Here is a 19,624-nt window from a genome sequence, read left to right on the forward strand (position 1 = left end):
TCGTGTTTGAGAACATATTCAGCCATTGTTGGGAATATTCTTTCTTTATTGCTAAGAATAACTATACAGGGGACTTTTGAGAGGCATGGTCATGGAGTTACAAAGAGTAGAACTGATCTCCCCCCAAACAACAAATATCTACAATTATGAAACTTAGCAAAGAATAACTATGGAGTCACGGAAACAAAATATTCAAATGTGGGCATGTCCAAAAAAGGGGTGTACCAGCCATGTGATGTAAGAAAAATGATTTAATTTGGAAGTGGAGATGTAAAATAGCAACTCTGAGGTAACAATCTCGTAAAATATGTCCTCAATTCAAAAATAAATGTTAAAATTGAAAGGAAATTAAATCCATTTTTTTCTGAAGTGTGAAGTGGAATACTAAAGGGTTCTTTTAGGGAGGAAATATGAGAATATGTGTAGAACATCTGTGCTTATTAAATCCAAGTTCCCTCTGAGGAATGAAGAAAACTCAAACACATTAGCTTCCGGTTCACTTCCAGCATCACAAGTGTCTTCCTCATGTCGTCATCTGAGTAATTGCTATGGCTGCCCCCAAGGTGTAGTGCAAGGACCCAGTTTAGACTGTGACAACTCCTCTTCTGCCAAGAACATCAGTGGCAGAGGTAGACCAGATGAATACAGTAAGTACTTTAGTAACTTGTAGGTCTGGTCCAGGGCAGCAGGGCACCCTGTCTGCCAGTGATCTTTCTAGACATTGTTAGCTGGGGTCTAGGGACAGGGGAACTCTCTGGGGATTCCCTTACATCTCTCAGAGCTATTGATGTGTCTCCCTTAGAATTATAGTGATAATTCGCACTCTAGAGATTTTCCTTCCATATAGGTACATCTCTGCAAAAGGGCAAAAAAAAAAAAAATGGTGTAAAAATTGGGGATTTAAAGATGTGAAGATATTACATGAAAAATCTGCAGTGTGTTGTGCTTCCTTTTCCCACCATCATCTCCAAATTCTCTCCTCTCTCTCTGTCTTTGGAAAATAAAAGTACATACACACAACAGAAACAGGCTGGGGATATGGATTGACTTGCCAACACCTATGTCCAGCAGAGATGCAATTACAAGAAGCCAGGACTCCCATTTTCTGCACCCACCCACCCCCCAAAAAAAATATATATATATTACTTTGGTCCATACTCCCAGAGGGGGAGAAATGATAGGGGAAAGATGACCAGAGGGCTCTGAACTCCATCAAGATCCAGAAAGAGAAAAGAAAAAAAAAAGGGGTGAGAAGGGGCAAACACTCAGAAGTGGCAGTGTGATTTATAAAGGAAGAGAAGGCAGGACCATAGAGAAAAAATGGGCAAATATATGTAAATATAGACAGATAGCTATAAAAATAATAGTCAACCCTTATCTGTCATCTGGGGAGAAATACGGTAGTTTCCAATGAAGGGAATAGGAACACAGAACCTTGATGATGGGACAGGTGTGGAATTATACCTCTTGTTATTTTATAATTTTGTCAACCAATATTAAATCACTAATAAAATTAATTAAACAATAAAGTAAAATGAGGTGTGTGTGTGTGTGTGTGTGTGTGTGTGTGTGTGTGTGTGTGTGTGATGGAATTCATTCACCCAGGCAGAACGGGTCAGCTACATGGGAACATGTAACACTGTGCAGTGAATTGAGCCTGCTGGAAGCTTCTCAAAGGGCAGCTTTAGACCAATGGGCTTTTATGAAGCAGGAGTGGGCTCTGCTCTTTCTGACCAGACTCAAGTCTCTGGAATTTGGGGAGGGCTCTCATGTTCCCCAGAGGCCACATTATGTCCCCAGCCTGAGAGGGGGGTGGTGTCACAGATGGTGCTGCAGGTAAGTGTCAGATGGGAAGCCAGCATGGGTCCTTGTCACCTTCCTGTCCCCAGAAGCCACTTCCCAGAATCTCTCTGCCTTGCCAACCAAGGCTCAGGTGCTTGGCGACTCGCCCGGCTCCAGCAGCTCTCTGGCACTGCAGCCTGCCCCATGGGGAGGGAGGAATCAGACGACAGAGGCTGTGGGGAAGGGCTGAAAATGGGTTTCCTGAGAGTTTCCTTTATAACTTTGAGGCTTTCTGATGCCTTATAGCTGAAGAATTGCAAAGTGTCACGCTGGGCCTCAAGGCAGTGGCACCATGGCCAGTCACCTCAGATCCTAGTACAGTCAAGGAAAGATGGCCCCATTTCAGGAGACCTTGGTTCTTACCTGGGCTGAATTTGAGCAGACACGGGTGTGAGGCTGTCCAGGTGGTTTAAATAGTTCCAAATGGCATGGGCAAAACCCGGGGTGAGGTTAAGTCGAGATTGTAGGCAGAGCCTCTCTGAGGCTCAGAGACTTCTCTCAGGTTTGGGGTGGGGGGGGAATGGGAAACAGTTCACCAAGTGGTGAAACATCGCTGCAGGTGTCTTTCCTTCTCTCTCTCCCTTTCTGATTTTTTTTTCCCTTTTGTTGCCCTTGTTGTTTATCATCATAGTTGTTGTTGTTGCTGCTGTCATTGTTGTTGGATAGGACAGAAAGAAATGGAGAGCGGAGGGAAAGACAGAGAGAGGGAGAGAAAGACACCGGCAGACGTGCTTCACCACCTGTGAAGCGAACCCCCTGCAGGTGGGGAGCCGGGGGGCTGGAACCGGGATCCTTACGCCGGTCCTTGCACCTTTCTCCCTTTCTGTCTTCTCTTTCCTTCTCAATTTCTCTCTGTCTTTCCCCAGTAAACATATAGATATATATACATAATATGCACAATGTTTTTAAAAGTCAGAAAGTGCCCTGGGAGACGCTAGCACTCAGGCGGTCCTGTGTTCATTCCGTGGTGCAATATAAAATAAACAGATGAACACATCGGAAGACTCAACTGAAGACCTTTGGGCGGGGGGCCCAGGGCATGAATCTGGGCATCATTTCCACAGAGAGGGGATGGGGGTGCTGAGGTGGTAGCTGGGCTGTTTTCAGGGATGGGTGATGGCATCCTCCACTGTTTTCTTCCCATTTTTTTTCTAATTTTTAATTTTTTTGTTTAGTTCATTTATTGGATGGAGATAAGAACATTTTGTTGATTCATTTATTAGATGGAGACAGAGTGAAATCTAGACAGAATGGGCAGATAGAGCAGGAGATAGAGGGGGCTGGGTGGTGGCGCACCTGGTTGAGTGCACGTTACAATGTGCGAGAACCCGAATTCAAGCTCCTGGTCCCCATCTGCAGGGGGAAAGCTTTGCAAGCAGTGAAGCAGGGCAGGCAGGGGTCTCTGTGTCTCTCTCTCCCTCCCTATCTCTCCCTCCCTTCTCAATTTCCAGCTATCTGTATTCAGTAAATAAATATAATTAAAAAAGAAAATTAAAATAAATTGTTAAAGAGAGACAGAGAGAGAGACCTGCAGCATATTAGAGCACTTGTGAAGCTTTCCCACTGCCGGAGTGGACTGAGGGCTTGAACCTGGGTCCTTGTACATTGTAACATGTGCACTCAACCGCTTGTGCCATTGCTTGCCCCCTCCCCATCTCACCCTTACGGCCCCAGTCCATGCCTGTGAGTGAGGTAGGCAGTACCTGTGATATTGCTTCTGTTTATCCCATGGAGGCCATGGTGGAGGAATTATAATTCCAGGTATCAGTCAGTCAGTGGCAGAATATGTGCCAGACTAGTCACCTTTCAGGCTTGAAATCTTGAGAGAGGGGGTCGGGCAGTAGCGCAGCGGGTTAAGCGCACGTGGCACAAAGCACAAGGACCATCGTAAGGATCCCAGTTCGAGCCCCCCGGCTCCCCACCTGCGGGGGAGTCGCTTCACAGGCGGTGAAGCAGGTCTGCAGGTGTCTTATCTTTCTCTCCCTCTCTCTGTCTTCCCCTCCTCTCTCCATTTCTTTCTGTCCTATCCAACAATGACGACATCAGTAACAAAAATAATAACCACAACGAGGCTACAACAACAAAGGCAACAAAAGGGGTGGAAATGGCCTCCAGGAGCAGTGGATTCATGGTGCAGGCACTGAGCCCCAGCAATAACCCTGGAGGCAAGAAGAAAAAAGCTTGAGAGAGAAACTAGCATCTATATAGTAAGTAGCTCACTGTTGCTACTCAGTGCACCTCATACATCCATGGTTTCTCTCTCTTTATTCTCCCTTTGATTTTCTGTTCAATTTATTTATTCTGGCGAGCGTGTGTAGCTTAGTCTTTGAAGTAATGGAACTCGTGCCTGCACGAGCCAGTAGAGAAGTGATTGCCTCATTCTTGAGCTCAAATGCCCCAACATCCCCTCAGAGAGAGATGATGCTAGACAAGAGTGGAGAAGGGTAATCTAGATTTCTTTGTACTTGATGGCCACAGTCACTTACATACTTGTTTGTTTGTTTGATGGTTTTGAGGATAGGAGAAAGAAATCGAGAAAGGAGGGCCTGATTTGCTGATTTTGTTCGGGGCCTGAGAGCGCTGTCTGCATGGCTCCCTCTGTGACGGTTCAGAAAGTGGAAGCGGGGTGTCCCCCCCACGCAGTCTGACCCTGGGTTCACGGACCTCGGCTCTATACTCTCAGCTGTCCTCCATGAAACCTCTTTTCATCCCTTCTGTGACATGAAAGGATGACAACTCTTCTTTTTTTTTAAATATCTTTTTTGAATTGTTTTAAATGTTTTATTTATTTATTTTCCCTTTTGTTGACCTTGTTTTTTTATTGTTATTGAAGTTATTATTATTGTTGTTATTGATGTCGTCGCTGTTAGGACAGAGAGAAATGGAGAGAGGAGGGGGCGACAGAGAGGGGAGAAAGATAGACACCAGCAGACCTGCTTCACAGCCAGTGTGAAGCGACGCCCCTGGAGATGGGGAGCCAGGGACTTGAACCAGGATCCTTACACTAGTCCTTGCAATTCGCGCCACGTGCGCTGCTGCCCGACTCCCTAAATACCTTTATAATTTATTTTTTATTATCTTTATTTATTGAATAGAGACAGCCAGAAATTGAGAAGGAAGGGGAGAGAAAGAAAGGGAAAGAGACAGAGAGACACCTGCAGCCCTGTTTCACCACTTGTGAAGGTTCCTCCTGCAGGTGAAGACCAGGGACTTGAACCTGGGTCCTTGTGCGTTATAACATGTACACTCAATCAGGTGCACTGTCACCAGCCCCAGAAGGCAACTCTTGACTCCAGTGGCCTGCTGGTTGGAAATGTGAGGACGCCAACATACGGAGCCTTAAGCAGAGCAGGCAGGAAGCACCCAACAGCCCATTTTTTCCCAAAAGTGTGTGTAAAAACACTTAAGGTTTGGGCAGGGGAGACAGCATAATGGTTATGCAAAGAGATGCTCATGCCTGAGACTCCAATATCCCAGGTTCAATCCCCTGCACCACCAAAAACCAGAGCTAATCAGTGCTTTAGTAAAATAATAATAATAATAATTTAATTAAACACTATTTCATTGTTTGTTTAAAAAATGTGGTCTGGGAAAGGGCACAGTGTATAAAGCATTGGATTCTCAACCATGAGGTCCTGAGTACAATCCCTGGCAGCAAATGTACTAGAGTGATGTCTGGTTCTCTCCTCCTATCTTCCCCATGAATAAATAAATTCCTTTTTTTAAAAAACGGTTTTAGTACATCTTTAAGTTTTTTTTTTTTTTTTTGCCTCCAGGATTATCACTGGGGCTCAGTACCTGTACCAGGAATCCATTGCTCCTGGAGGCCATTTTTTCCCTTTGTTGCCCTTATTGTTTATCCTTTTTGTGATTGTTATTGCTGTTGGGTAAGACAGAAAGAAATTGAGAGAGGAGGGGAAGACAGAGGGAGAGAGAAAGATAGACACCTGCAGACCTGCTTCACCTCTTGTGAAGCGACCCCCCCCCCCCTGCAGGTCGGGTGCTAGGGGCTCAAACCAGGATCTTTAACCGGGTCCTTGCGTTTTGCGCCACCTCCACTAACCTGCTGCATGACTGCCCGACCCCCCCATATTTAAGTTTCATTTGCAGTTTCCAGGGCAGAGGCTTGATGCTGGGTGTTATGTCAGATTCTCCCGAGTGAAAGCCCTCACTAACCTTAGGAACCCAGTGAAACTGGCAGCTAAATTGTCAGTAGATAATGAAACCTGTCTTCTTCTTCCCGCTCCTTATAAACACTGAATGAATCTGCAACTCTCCACCACTGGAAAGAGATTTAATATTTAAAGGTAATTCAACCTGTACATGTGCGTGCCATGAATATTTAATGAAGCCTATAGCAAATGTATTTATGGAGGTTTCATCGGAAGATATTTGTTTCTTGTTCACTTTCCAGACTGGTATTTCCTCAGCAAATGGGAAACTGCCCTCTGTGGAAAGGTCCGGTGCTAGAGGTGGGCTTAGAAATTGTTGACAGGAGCTATGCCTTTTCCTGCTCCAGCTGCCGGTGCCACCTCTGCCCTTGACACTTCCTGGCTTCTTCCCGCAGGAAGACCCCCAGTTTCATCTGCTCTGTTCTTCCCTTTGGGTTCCTGTCTATTAAATAATTTGTCCCACTTTATATCTTAACTGTCTTTTAGCCACCAGATTGCAGGTGCTACTGTGACCTCATCCTGACTTCCCTGGACAGACAACCTCACCAATGTATCCTGGACCCTCACCTCTCTGGAGCGGTATCCCACTAGGGAAATACAGAGACAGGCTGGGATTATGGGTCCATCTGCCAACACCCATGTCCAGTGGAGAAGCAATTACAGAAACCAGACCTTCCACCTTCTGCAACCCACAAGGACCCTGGGTCCATACTCCCAGAGGGATAGAGAATGGGAAAGCTATCAGGGGAGGGGGTGGGATATGGAGATCGGGTGGTGGGAATTGTGTGGAGTTGTACCCCTCCTACCTACGGTTTTGTCAATGTCTCCTTTCTTAAATAAAAAATAAAAAATAAATAAATAAATAAAAAGAAGGTCTGGTTTCTGTAATTGCTTCTCCACTGGACATGGGTGTAGGGTGGGGCTCTGGAGAAGTGGGGCTCCAGGACACATTGGTGGGGTCGTCAGTCCAGGGAAGTCTGGTCGGCATCATGCTAGCTTCTGGAACCTGGTGGCTGAAAAGAGAGTTAACATACAAAGCCAAACAAATTGTTGACCATTATGGACCTGAAGGCTGGAATAGTGCAGATGAAGTGTTAGGGGGGTACTCACTGCAGACTATTGTGTACTTCTGCTTTCAGGTATATATTTTGCCCTAGTTTATGGATACATGTGAACATATGCTCTATCTCAGGGGACCTGGTCTATATCTAGGTTTTGGGACTTTGTTAGGAAGTGAACCACCTGGAATGGATTTAGAGAATACTATGAAAGGAAAGGTCTCATCTGAGTAATGAAGCTGAAGGGTTGTCATTCCACACCTGAAGTCTCTGGACACAGTCTGAAGTGAAGCATGCTGGGGTGGCACTCGTTGTGTTGATTAGGTTGTGACCGGCAGATGCAATATTATTTGGTATGAATTGAGAGAAGCATGCAGGAAAATGCGCCCCACCTTAAGGTTCCAGGACTGGGGGAAATATAGGCTCTATAGTGGAAATGTGAGGTTCCTGCTGTCTTAGGGTTCAAGAAGACAATGGACAGTTATTGTTATCATCACATTATTTGGTAATTGGGTTAACTTTGAAAGGTTCCTTTGTTAGGATCTGCTGTATAATACCCAGCAAATTGTATATAGCTGTGCCACCGGCTGCTTCTGTTTTACCTGGTCTAGGCTTTTGAGTCAACATATCAAAGATTCAGCCTATGTATTAAAAAGACTCAGTCTGTGTTTTAAAAAGTTCGAGACATACAATCAATTTTCCCCCTCTCATATTAATTAAATAGTGATTTATATTGTTGCTATGCTTCACATTGGTTTGGTCTCGCCCCTCCCCCCCACCTCTGGGAGGTGGTGGTTTGGCCCCTGCTAGTTTCGAGCACCCCCTTGTCCCCGCCCCCGAAACCCTAAGGACTTCCAGAGTTCCTGCCGCAGCCGGAGGAGAAAGATGGAGAAGCACATGGTGTGGTGATTTGCCCGCTCGTGAATAAAGATTAAACTGCGTTCTCTGCCCAGCCGTGTGTCCCTGAGTCTTGATCTACCACCACGAAGCTAGCCCAGCCTACTGGAGCCTCCGAACCTTAATGACATATGGAGCCCACGTGGACCTGACCTGCGCATCCCCTCCGATAAGTGAAGACAATTTGGCTATCTACTATGGGCTGCTTTTCTGCTTGTGAAGAGGTTTCCAAAGGCCTCTGCCCTTTCTTCACGAGACTGTTTCTGGAACATTTCTCTCTGGTTTCTGCCTGCTGCCCGCACACCTGAATCAGCTCACCGCCGTGTGGCATGGGGCGTTGGGCGCGGGCTCCCTCCACGCTGCTCGGCCGCCTGGAGCAGGGCAGCAGACATGGCGGGCTGGGCCACGGCAGCCTATCCTGGCCGCCACTTCAGGGCACCTCGGCCCTTGCCTTCTGCACTGCTGGCCCGCCTGTCCTCCTGCTATGAAGTCTGGGAAGATCCTGGACCACCCGGAGACCGTGGGCTCCCTGCCGAAACTGGGCCCCCTGGCAGAGATCCCAAACTTGGGTCTGAAGGCAGACGAACTAGAATACGCAGAGATTCATCCAGAGATCTAAACCTACAATTCCTAGAAGTGGAGCTACGCTGGAGGCCACCTCCGGATGGTGACCTCCCCCCCCAACGACTAAGACACTATAAATCTAAATTCGTGTTTAAAATGACATGTCTTCGTAACATAGGTTTCTCTCCTTGTGTATTAAAGACCATGTTTATGTGTGTGTTTAAAGTTTGGTAACATTAACTTTAAGGTTAAAAATATAACTTTAAGACTATATTCTTACCAGACAAAGTTAAATGAAAAAGGCTTTCAACGTAATTCTCATAAAGATAAAATTAACTTACATTTAAAGTCTGAGGTAAAAATTAGTTAAAAATCAATATATTTTAACTAAGTTGGTCTAAAAAAAAAACCTGCGCACACGTAGGGTGTGTCTCCATCTTGAATGGGTGTAACAAAAAGTTAAATAGACTTGTTGATATGTAAAACGCTCAGATTCCTTCTCAATTAGAAATGTTAGATTGCACTATGGTTATGCTAATGATTCTCATGCCTGAGGCTTTTTTTTTTTTACCTTTCCACATTCTATTGTTTAAACTTTAAACAACCTTAAAATCATACTAAGAAAAGACTTCCAATTGTAATAGAGTTATCAATTGTGGTAAACTAACCTGCTACAAGTTTTGTTTCATAAGTAAGTGAATTGCAGCTGTCAAGTTCTCTACAGAAAAGCGGAATTCCGATGGCTGACATTCCCCATCGAGACAGACGTACAACAATTCACCCCCTGGCAGTTCTTTGGTGGACATCTGCTTTGGACTGACACTTCTATCGGACTCACTGGTACACCTCTTGGACACTTTGCACAAAACTAGCAGCTTCCCTTTATGCTGCTGGGTTTCTCAAAGACTGACTGCAGCCAGCTGCCTTGAGACTCTAGGCCACACCCTCCCCCATGCTAGAAAATGCCCATCGAGGCAAGTAACGCCCCCCAGAGGCAAAAAAAAGGTCCCCCTCAGGCCTTCCCTTGGCAGCACACTGGTTCTTGTTACTCGCTTACATGTTCCTCCATGTTTGTGCCAGTTTCTTTTTTAAAAATGCCTGTACGATATAGGTTTCTGTTCACCCCACACCCCTGATACTATGGTCATTTAGTTAAAAAGAACAGGGGGAATTGTTGCTATGCTTCACATTGGTTTGGTCTCGCCTGCCCCCCCCCCCCCCGGCCTCTGGGAGGTGGTGGTTTGGCCCTGCTAGTTTCGCGCCCCCTTGTCCCCGCCCCCAAAACCCTACGGACTTCCAGAGTTCCTACCGCAGCTGCTGGAGGAGGAAGATGGAGAAGCACATGGTGTGGCAATTTGCCCACTTGTGAATAAAGATTAAACTGCATTCTCTGCCCAGCCGTGTCTGAGTCTCTGTCTACCGCCACGAAGCTAGCCCGGCCTACTGGAGCCCGAACTTTAAGGACATTATATGACTACAATTTACTAGGAGTGTACATGAACACCATTCCCATCACCAAAAGACTGTGTACCATCCCACCCACCCACCCCCGCCCCCACCCCCCGCCGTCCCGGGAAGCCGAATGTCCACCCTTCCCCTCACCACAGGGTTTTTACTTTGGTGCCCTGCTCTGTGATTTGTTATTAAAGAATGTGTTCAGGCCCCCAGCCCCGGCTACGAATAGAACTAGGTACTGAACCTGGGATTTATCCCTGCATGTCCAGTGTGCTACTATTTCACTATTGCTTTGACCCTCTGGACTATTTTTGTTTTGTGCCATTGGCCCGTTGTCTCGGCTAATGCCTTCTCATCTGACACATATCACTTACCATTTGTTGAGAAACACGAGGGGAGAAGGGAGAGTTTTCATCGAAAAGGTCAGAGTTGAAAAGTCCCTCTACTGTATCCTTCAGTAAAGAAAGCAAAGTGGATGTTCATGGTCAGCATGCTATCTTGACAGGACTTTAGAAAGATGTCAGGCAGGGGTCAGACGGTAGCACAATGGATTAAGCGCACGTGGCACACAGCGCAAGGACCGGGTAGTTATCCCAGTTTGAGTCCCCCGGCACCTCAACTGCAGGGGGTCACTTCACAAGCGGTGAAGCAGGTCTGCAGGTGTCTTTCTCTCCTCCTCTCTGTCTTCTGTCTTCCCCCCCTCCATTTCTCTCTGTCCTATCCAACAACAGCAATAGTAATAACCACAACAACCTTAAAACAACAAAGGCAACAAAAGGGAAAAAACAGCCTCCAGGAGCAGTGGATTTGTGGTGCAGGCACCGAGCTCCAGCAATAACCCTGGAGGCAAAAAAAAAAACTATTCAGAAAAAAGAAAGAAAAATGTCATGCTAAGGTAGCTAAAGGTTGGAACTTGAACTGCTTCATGACCATTTGATAACACAGAAATCCAAAGGTTGATTTTAATTTTTTTTTAATGCTTTATTAATTTACCTACTTACCTATTGGGCAGAGACAGAGAGAAATTGAAACAGAAGGGGATTATAGACAGGGAGAAAGAGAAACATCTTTTTTTTTTTAATATTGATTTATTTTCTCTTTTGTTGCCCTTTTTATTGTTGTTGTCATTATTGTTATTGATATCATCGTTGTTGGACAGGACACAGAGAAATGGAGAAAGGAGGAGAAGACAGAGAGAGGGAGAGGGAGAGGAAGAGACATCAGCAGACCTGTTTCACCACCTGTGGAGCGAATCCCCTGCAGGTGGGGAGCCCGGGGCTCAAACCAGGGGCTTAAACCACCGAACTGCTGCCCCACTCCCAAGAAGCATCTTTAACATGGCTTCACCACTCATGAAGCTCCCCCCACCTTCCCTGCTTCAATGTGGGAATCTGGTGGCTTGAACCCAGGTGCCTTACACATGTAACATGTGCATTTAGATAGGTGTGACACCACCTGGTCCCCATCACAGAATTTTCTGTTAAGTGATAACCTTCTCACCATTTTTTTTTTTAACTGACATCCTGTATCGTGTAAGGGGTGTATTGTCAAATTGTATTCCAATGAGTTTGCATCATTTTATAACCTCAACAACAACTGAAGGCACTTATCACTTTGTACCCTAGCCAACCTACTGCTTAAATAAAACGACAACAGTGCTGGGTTTGTTGTTGTTTTTAGCTAAGCCACTAAAGACTTCATTCAGACAGGAAGTTTTACCTCTCCTGAAATAAAATATTTGATTTTGCTTTCAAAATCAACTAGTGTTATATTTAAATGCCAAGTGTATTTTCACTCACAATAATTTTAAATCTGTCTTTCAGAATAGGACCAACTGCTAAATGCTTTCAGTTTTTAGCACATATTTTGTTTGGGGCCAGAATTACACTAAAGTATTTTCAAAACACTTAATAGTAATTCTTCTTATTCTATTTGCTAAAAGACTTTGGTGAAAATATAAAAGTAACTGTACATATATTTATTATATGACCCTGTGTAATATGCCATTGTCAAATGTTGTTTATTCTGCCTACTAATGGACTCTTCAGTTGTTCCAATATTTGAGCCCTCTATATAAAAAAAAAAAATCTGTGTTTGTCATGTGCATAACCCAAGTTCAAGCCAAGCCCCTACAGCAGTGAAAAAAGCCTTAGTGCTGTGATCTATGGTCTCTATCACTCTGTCTTTCTGTCTCCACTAAAAAAAAAAAAAAAAAAATTAGTGGTCCGGGAGGTGGCACAGTTGATAAAGCATCAGACTCTCAAGCATGAGGTCCTGAGTTCAATCCCTGTCAGCACATGTACCAGAGTGATGTCTGGCTCTTTCTCTTTCCTCCTATGTATCTCATTAATAAGTAAATACAATCTTTAAAAAAAGGTCATTCAAACATATGTCTTTAGATATATACACACACACATATATATAAGCATTTCCATTTTTACTTCTCTTCTTAAATTGGTCATTATGTTTACTTTGGGTTTCGATCTATCTTGTGAGGATTTCATCAAGTTGACTAGTATGATTTTCGCATTACAAGTTTTTTTTGTTTCACTAATTAGTGCTCATTGTTCCTATACCTTGTCTTATTTACTACTCCTTGTTTTTCTACCTATAGTTATATTCATAATTCCAATAATTATTGATAGTAGCAGTATGTCAACTAAATGTTTGGCCGTGTAATTCAACAGTACCTCATAGAAATTTATGATTATTGATTAGATAGAATCTATGGAATAGGATACTAAAATCCAGAAAGATTTTTGATAACTTATCCAGTGCTTTTTACTTTTTAAGTTAGCAGCTAGGATTCACACTTGGGCACACAAGTTCTTCCCCCGTATCTGAATTGCTTCTCAGATCTTCACTGAATCAAAGAATTATTTAATTAGTCATGAGGGCAAAGTTTGTGTCTATTTTCCTGTCTACTCCTTTTAAAATTGAAACTTGAATTTTATCTCATCTACCTACTTTTAATGTTCCTAAACAACTTGTGGCTATAAAAGTTGCCCAAAAAAGACCACTCAGAACTTATTTCTTTCAAAGCATAATTTCCAAAGTTTGGGATATTAGTAAGCATTAGTAAAAAATAATTAATAATATTACTAAGAATAGTATTAGTAAGAATATTAGTAAGAATTAATTAGTATTAGTAAGAAGCACTGAGGAAAGAATCACAATTTCTTTTTGAAACATAATCATTTAACTTGTAATAACCATGATTATTTTAAACATTATTTTAAGCTGGGAAATAGAATTATCTTTAGGTATGTCAATAAACTTATCAATTATAAGGTTGTTTTTTTTTTAAAGTTCTCATTAATATTTCAGGTTTTTTACCCCCAATTTTAAAGAGGTTTTCCAAATTACAAAAGCAGTTTTGGTGGAAAAACCAAATTGACTCATTAACTCAATCTTACATTAAATTTATTACCAGTAAATTTAATCTTCTCTATAAGACAGTAAATTGAGAGCTTATGAAAACAACATTAAATATGGAATCAACCTAATAAATACAATTTTTACAATAATAAATTAAAAATAAGTAGAGGGCGCCAAGCGGTCGCACAGCGGGTTAAGTCCCCGGCTCCCCACCGGCCTGGGAGGGGGTTCGCTTCTCAAGCGGTGAAGCAGGTCTGCAGGTGCCTATCTTTCTCTCCTCCTCTCTGTCTTCCCCTCCTCTCTCCATTTCTCTCTGTCCTGTCAAACAACAATGACAGCAATAACAACAATAATAATTAACAACAGCAACGATAAACAACAAGGGCAACAAAAGGGGAAAAGATGGTCTCCAGGAGCAATGGATTCATAGTGCAGGCACTGAGCCCTAGCAATAAACCTGGAGGCAAAATTAATTAATTAATTGGTTAATTATTTAGTTAATTCATTAACTGAGATTTTAAAATCCCAGGGAAAATAAGTGCTCCCCCCACCCACCCAAACCCACCCCCAAAAAGCATTTGCTGTGTAGAATGTACGTCTTTTGTTGTTGGTGGTGGTGGTGGTGATGGTGTTTTTTTGACCGTGTCACTAAACTTGAATAGCTAGAAAAGGGAATGAACAGATAATTCAGACTTAAAAATAAAATGCCTCAACTATTGGCAGATGTCAAGACGACTTGAGACTTAATGATTAAGAAGCTACATACCTGCCATCCTTACCTGTCTCCAGCACAGTTGACAAAACAAGGAAGTCTTGATGTCAAAACAGATTGGGAAGGAAGACTGAAAGACAAGAGCTTGAGCAGAATTAAGCCTTTTTTTTTTATTATTATTATTCTTTCCAGTTTCCTTTTCTTTTTTTCTTCTTACTTTTTTTTGTTCTAAATCATCTCCTAAACAAAGTCATACATGTACCCAAAATCAAGCAGTGAGTAAAACCACAGAAAATTAGTTAGAAAATGTTCCGTACCACTCAAGACAGCAACCTGTCTGTCAGATAAGCTCCTACTGACTCCTCGTTCTCCTCAGTCGGACCCAGTGGGGCTTTATAGTTCTTGGTGGAGAGACAGCAGTTAGCATATTGCAGTGGGAATCTTGCTCTCCTTCTTGAGGGTCTCTTAAATGGATTCCTGTTACGTTTTCTTCTCCTGGCTCTTCTGAAAGTTATGCTGTTCTCTCTTTCTTTCCTCCCCTCCTTTCTTTCACTCTTAAGCTATTAATAATACTTACACATTTGGGGACTACCCATGGTCCTGTTGAAGAAGAGAGTCTGAGGGGGCTCCCTTCCACCATGGTTTGGCATTCATCAGGCTGGGAGCCAGGTGGTGGTATTTCTGGTAAAAGGCACAAAGCACAATGCAAAGGGCCCGGGTTCAAGCCCGCAGTCCCCACCTGCAGGGGAGAAGCTTCATGAGTGGTGAAACAGTGCTACAGGTATCTCTTGCTCCCTCTCTCTCCTATCTTTCCCTTGGTTCTCACTTGCTCTGATTCTATATGAAAGTAATGAATACAAAAGAATTTATTCTGAGAATGACTAGAAAACATTGACAGTGTTTTTCATACTTTATTTTTACTTTGTTCTCCTTATATTTGTTACGACAGAGAGAAACAGAGAACAGAGGGGGAAGTAGAGAGGAAAAGAAGAAGAGAGACACTGGTAGTACCTTAGGGAAGCTTCACCCCTGTAGGTGGGGACTAGGTGCTTGAACCAGGTTCTTTCTGTGTGGTGTTGTGTGCACTCAGAGCTAAGTGTATCATCACTGGCCCTAGCCGCTGGAAACAAAAATTGGACTATAAAAAAAACAAACCATTTATTGAAAAGAATCTTCTAGCAACAATCTGCAGTGAAAACCAGGGTGAAACTGTGTGTGTGTGTGTGTGTGTGTGTGTGTGTAATATAATATAATATGAATATATAAAATCATACAGCTGTTTTAGGGAGTTTTTTACCTTCCTACATTTGTCATATAACCCAGAATCCTCCCTTAGCTGTCTAAGCAAGAGAAATAAATGAAAACAGGTTCTATTTCTCACACATACATACACAAACACTTATATGTGAATACCCATAGCATTATTCATAACAGTCAAAGATAAAAACAGTTCAAATGTCCATCAACTTGTGAATGGGTAAACAAAATATGATATATTCAAACAATGAGACATTACTCTGCAATAGAGACTTGTACAAGCCACAACATGGATAAACGTGGAAAAAAAAAACCCAACTATGTTAAGTCAAAGAAATCAGAAACAAAATATTACTCACTGCATGATTTCATTGATGTGAAGTGTCCAGAAAGGCAAACCTTTGAAAACAGAGAATAGATTAATGTTTACCAGGTGGTGGATGTAGGGTAGGGAATGGTTGATAATAAACACAAAACACCTTTGAGGGCTATTGAAAATGGTCTAAAATTGAATTGTGATGGTGGTTGTGGAATACCTTTAAGCTTGCTGAAAAGGAAATTACTGAATTACACACACACAGAGTCCTAAGCTATTCCTCAATAAAGTCACAAAATGAATTAATGAATGCATAAAAACAGATGCATTAATTGTAGGTCTGCATAAGCTAGCTTGGAGGTTACTGAGGATACTCAAAATCAGTGATGACTGTGGCTGAAACAATGATGGTCACATGCAGAGAATGGAGTAGCTTTGACAAAGACTGAGGCAGAAAAAAAAATCTCTGTAGATTTTTTTTTTAATTTTTTTTATTTAAGAAAGGATTAATTAACAAAACCATAGGGTAGGAGGAGTACAACTCCACACAATTCCCACCACCCAATCTCCATATCCCACCCCCTCCCCCGATAGCTTTCCCATTCTCCATCCCTCTGGGAGCATGGACCCAGGGTCATTGAGGGTTGCAGAAGGTAGAAGGTCTGGCTTCTGTAATTGCTTCCCCGCTGAACATGGACGTTGACTGGTCGGTCCATACTCCCAGTCTGCCTCTCTCTTTCCCTAGTAGGGTGGGTCTCTGGGGAAGCTGAGCTCCAGGACACATTGGTGGGGTCTTCAATCGAGGGAAGCCTGGCCGGCATCCTGATGGCATCTGAAACCTGGTGACTGAAAAGAGAGTTAACATACAAAGCCAAACAAATTGTTGAGCAATCATGGACCCAAAGCTTGGAATAGTGGAGAGGAAGTGTTAGGGGGGTACTCACTGCAAACTCTAGTGTACTTCTGCTTTCAGGTATATATTTTGCAGTAGTTTATGGATACGTGTGAACATAAGCTCTCTCTCACAGGAACTGGAGTATATCTAGGTTTTGGGACAAATCTGTAGATTTTGAGGGTACCTTGGGCATGTGGAGATTGCACACCACCTATAAATAATCAGACACTTTAAGCCCCTCTCGTCTTTATTTGTGTTCCTAAGTGTTCGGCTGTCTTAGTTGTTGTGGATATTCTACCTAGCTAGGTTAGATCTGAACTGGGTAAATGGCTGCTATCCCAAGTTACTGAAATCTAAGTAGTAGAAACAACAGAGTACTGTTTCCAGTATCTAGAGACATCATCCTACTTGCAAAAGGCTATTTTAATGTGAGTGGAAAGAGGAAGCTAGCTAGCAGGTCTCGTCATGTAAGGGCACTGATCTCATCACGGGGGCTCTCCATCCTCCCAATCTCATCTAAACTTAATTATGTCCCAAACTCACCATCTCCAAACATCATCATATTGGGTATCCCAAAGCAAACATTTTGGGGAACACAGACATTTACTCCTAATCATTGGTGTAGATTTGATCATCTTCCAAGACTCAACTTGACTATGATCTCCCCTAGACACCCCCATAGTAGTACTGTATTAAACACTTCGGCTTACATGTTAGCCCCCTCCTCATCCTCCTCCCCCACCCCCACACATACTAGATCATGATTGTCAAATACCTGGTGAGGTGGAGCTTCACATCCATGACTTCATCTCTGACAGATATGATTGATTAATAGGTCACAATACTCTCTCTTGCTAAGTCAGGATTCCTCTCAAAGCAGGGCAACTGGCATCGATACATTCATGAAATCCATTTATTATTTCTTATCCCAATTATGATATGATTGGTGGCAGACATCTCTTTGTTCATCCTATGCACCAGAACATAGAAGAGATACCAAAAAAAAAAAAAAAAAAAAAGAGTCAAATTCTGTTTTGGAAGATGCTTCCAGGTGTGTCCTGATAAGAAAAGCAATTTATTTCTGCCTATCCTGCCTCTTTCATGGCACAAATTTCTAATTTTCACCAACAAGTAGCAAAAACTTTGGCTGACTATCAAGACCATTTCTTTCCCTTTTTTTTTTCTCTCCTTGCAAATCTCGTGTTTTACTAAGTGTAGGCATCGTCCATCATTTTCCATCAGAAACCACCAAGTAGCAGTCTGTAATAGGGCTTTACACAATGGTCTTTATATTTGAGACATTATGCCTTCGAGAGCTAAAGCTTTCTAAGTCAGGCATCAAGATAATGATTTAGTTATTTATTCCTTTGGACCAGCTACTTTGGTGACTCATTTTTTCTCCCTAACCCCATGCGATTATACACTAATCCATACATTACTTCTCTTCAATACAGATGACACACACTGTTTACTTAGGATGATTTTGCAATATGCACATTAACAAAGACTTTGTGAGCAGGAAGAATACCAGTTATTCAACCAACTCTAAGAAAACAGCTGAGTGGTAGACAGCTTAACAGGGTGTTAAACATCCATTAATAATGGCACACTGACAAACTTGAAGGTTTTGATTTGCATTCAGGTAAGCACTTCACATTCAGGGCTGGGCTAAATGTTTGGGTTTCTATTACAGTAAACCCACTCAACTCTGCAAATGTGTTCAGTTGCATGAATGTTAGGAGGCATACATTTTCATAGTAGCTTATTCAGTGGTTATTATGGTACAATATGTATTAAAATTATTAGAAATTGGACTGGGGAGATAGCATCCTGATTATGTAAATGACTTTTATACCTGTGGCTCTGAGGTCACAGGTTCAATTCTCAGCATCACCATAAGCCAGAGCTGAACTTACGTTCTGGTGTGCCTCTCTCTCTCTCTCTCTCTCTCTCTCTCTCTCTCTCTATCTTTCTCGGTCTCATTAAAATGAATAAATAAAATATTTTTTAAAGAATCATTGTAAAATTTCAACTGTGTAAAATGGTCCAGTTTCCAAATGTTTGAGTTTTTGCAGAGATTGGGCTTCTCAGATCACATAACTATTTTGTGTACAGAAAATGAGAAAATGAACCAGGTTTGATTCCCTGTATCAAATATGACAGAACTGAATGGTACTCTGTTCTCTCTCTTGAGTAAAAACAAAAATGAGTACAGTGAAAAATGTCTTTAAAAGTACCACAAAAGAAAATACTATCAGAGTATGCTAAAACTTCATACTTACTTAGAAACTTTGTTTAGAAGCTAAACCAATTAACCTTGCTCTTGGTGACAAAACACAATTTTCCTTCAGTTTCTATGGATTCCCAGAGTATATTGTATACACATCTCTTCATCAATTTTTTTTTTTTTTTTTGCCTCCAGGATTATCACTGGGGCTTGGTGCCTGCACTACAAACCCACTGTTCCTGGAAGCTATTTATTTTACCTTTTGTTGCCCTTGTTGTTTATTGTTGTTGTTGTCATTATTGTTGGATAGGACAGAGAGAAATTGAGAGAGGAGAGGAAGACAGAGGAGGAGAGAAAGATAGACACCTGCAGACCTGCTTCACAGCTTGCAAAGTGACCCCCTGCAGGTAGGAAGCTGGGGGCTGGAACTAGGGATCTTGTGCTGTCCCTTACCCTCATACTGTGTGCACTTAACCTACTGTGCTGCCGCCTGACCCAACTGGTTGTTTTTATAGTCTAGTAACACCTCCCCTTTTTAGGTGTTTAACTAGGAGCTGGGTGCGTGTACAAGGAGCTGGGTTCAAGCCCCTAGTCCCTCTCTGCGGGGGGGGGGCAGGCATCATGAGAAGTGAAGAAAGTCTGCAGCTGTCTCTCTTTTTCTCTCTCTTCTATCTCCCCTTCTCCCCTCAATCCATCTCTGTTCTATGAAAAATATTAAAAAGAAAAATATTTGCAAAATATTTTATTATATAATAAACTAAAAATAAGACTCCACACAATTTTATGTCAATATTAAGATAATTTCTTCATGATTTATCAGAAATTACATCATGACTAAAATGGTTAGCCTT

The 19,624-nt window shown here is 42.5% G+C and overlaps 1 long non-coding RNA gene across 1 annotated transcript in view; it reads left to right on the forward strand.

Moving 5' to 3' along the window:
- LOC132534859 (uncharacterized) overlaps positions 1-19,624 on the forward strand; it is a 538,114-nt gene that overhangs the window by 501,664 nt on the left and 16,826 nt on the right. The gene's annotated exons all lie outside the window — the stretch shown is intronic.

Source organism: Erinaceus europaeus, chromosome 20 (assembly GCF_950295315.1).
Source record: "Erinaceus europaeus chromosome 20, mEriEur2.1, whole genome shotgun sequence".
NCBI classification, from domain to species: domain Eukaryota; kingdom Metazoa; phylum Chordata; class Mammalia; order Eulipotyphla; family Erinaceidae; genus Erinaceus; species Erinaceus europaeus.